Source organism: Durio zibethinus, unplaced genomic scaffold (genome assembly GCF_047325235.1).
Source record: "Durio zibethinus cultivar Kanyao isolate XHJ-2024 unplaced genomic scaffold, ASM4732523v1 HiC_scaffold_3, whole genome shotgun sequence".
In the NCBI taxonomy this organism is placed as follows: Eukaryota; Viridiplantae; Streptophyta; class Magnoliopsida; order Malvales; family Malvaceae; genus Durio; species Durio zibethinus.
The window spans coordinates 5365737-5368236 of NW_028323044.1; positions in this window are offsets into that span (position 1 = coordinate 5365737).

Sequence of the window (2500 nt, forward strand, 5' to 3'; positions counted from 1 at the left end):
CGCTGGGCCCTGGTGCGGGCGCTTGCCTCGATCACCATCGGCACACGCTGGGCCCTGGTGCGGGCGCTTGCCTCGACCACCATCGGCACACGCTCGGCCCTGGTGCGGTCGGTTGCCTCGAGCACCATCGGCACACGCTCGGCCCTGGTGCGGGCGCTTGCCTCGACCACCATCGGCACACGCTGGGCCCTGGTGCGGCAGGTTGCCTCGAGCACCATCGGCACACGCTGGGCACTGGTGCGGTCGGTTGCCTCGACCACCATCGGCACACGCTGGGCCCTGGTGCGGGCGCTTGCCTCGACCACCATCGGCACACGCTGGGCCCTGGTGCGGCAGGTTGCCTCGAGCACCATCGGCACACGCTGGGCCCTGGTGCGGTCGGTTGCCTCGATCACCATCGGCACACGCTGGGCCCTGGTGCGGGCGGTTGCCTCGACCACCATCGGCACACGCTGGGCCCTGGTGCGGCAGCTTGCCTCGAGCACCATCGGCACACGCTCGGCCCTGGTGCGGTCGGTTGCCTCGACCACCATCGGCACACGCTGGGCCCTGGTGCGGCAGGTTGCCTCGACCACCATCGGCACACGCTGGGCCCTGGTGCGGGCGGTTGCCTCGACCACCATCGGCACACGCTCCGCCTTGGTGCGGTCGGTTGCCTCGAGCACCATCGGCACACGCTGGGCCCTGGTGCGGCAGGTTGCCTCGACCACCATCGGCACACGCTGGGCCCTGGTGCGGGCGGTTGCCTCGACCACCATCGGCACACGCTGGGCCCTGGTGCGGGCGCTTGCCTCGACCACCATCGGCACACGCTGGGCCCTGGTGCGGCAGGTTGCCTCGACCACCATCGGCACACGCTGGGCCCTGGTGCGGGCGCTTGCCTCGACCACCATCGGCACACGCTGGGCCCTGGTGCGGGCGCTTGCCTCGACCACCATCGGCACACGCTGGGCCCTGGTGCGGCAGGTTGCCTCGACCACCATCGGCACACGCTGGGCCCTGGTGCGGGCGCTTGCCTCGAGCACCATCGGCACACGCTCGGCCCTGGTGCGGTCGGTTGCCTCGAGCACCATCGGCACACGCTGGGCCCTGGTGCGGCAGGTTGCCTCGACCATCATCGGCAGCCTCGACCACCATCGGCACACGCTGGGCCCTGGTGCGGGCGCTTGCCTCGACCACCATCGGCACACGCTCGGCCCTGGTGCGGTCGGTTGCCTCGAGCACCATCGGCACACGCTGGGCCCTGGTGCGGCAGGTTGCCTCGACCACCATCGGCACACGCTGGGCCCTGGTGCGGGCGGTTGCCTCGACCACCATCGGCACACTCTGGTCCCTGGTGCGGGCGCTTGCCTCGAGCACCATCGGCACACGCTGGGCCCTGGTGCGGCAGGTTGCCTCGAGCACCATCGGCACACGCTGGGCCCTGGTGCGGCAGGTTGCCTCGAGCACCATCGGCACACGCTGGGCCCTGGTGCGGGAGCTTGCCTCGAGCGCCATCGGCACACGCTGGGCCCTGGTGCGGCAGGTTGCCTCGAGCACCATCGGCACACGCTGGGCCCTGGTGCGGTCGGTTGCCTCGAGCACCATCGGCACACGCTGGGCGCTGGTGCGGGCGCTTGCCTCGACCAGCATCGGCACACGCTGGGCCCTGGTGCGGCAGGTTGCCTCGATCACCATCGGCACACGCTGGGCCCTGGTGCGACAGGTTGCCTCGAGCACCATCGGCACACTATCGGCCCTGGTGCGGGCGGTTGCCTCGACCACCGTCGGCACACGCTGGGCCCTGGTGCGGGCGCTTGCCTCGAGCACCTTCGGCACACGCTGGGCCCTGGTGCGGGCGGTTGCCTCGAGCACCATCGGCACACGCTGGGCCCTGGTGGGTTTAGGCACATCTTCAAATTTCTGCCGTGCCAATGCCATTTTTATGGCTTGTAAATTCATACAATGGTCCCCTAAGCCTTCACGTGAAGTTTCGTTGGAAGATGACTCGTTTTCTATTTTTCATGATTTTCGAAACTTTTTGCGGTTCGGGATTTTTTAAAATTTTTTTATAAGGATTTTTGGCCCCAAATTTTGTAGGCATGATCCTTCTATTTTTGTTGGCATGCACAAAAAAATTCAGCTAAAAACTCGAAGTAGAGAAGATTTTGTGACCGTTTGAAAAAAGTGTCCCCATTTCAGACACTTTAACGGCTACTGGTAGCAAACCTGTAAAATCTCAAATGCTCTTTAAGGGGGTGTGAATTCTCAGAGGTTTGATGAGGGATAGGGGGCCAACACAAGGCCAAGTACCAGCACCCATCGCACATCATGTGCGCACACCCCCCCGGCCCCCCTCCCAATCGCCGGAACCCCAATGCCGCCGGTCAGGTTCTCCGGCGGTACTCCGGCGATGCTCCGGCGATGCTGTCCCGAGTGAAAAAAATGCGGCACCAGCACATGCTGGAGCCAAGCATGGGCACCGTGGCTCAAAATCGAACTTCGGCCAAGGCCTCGACCA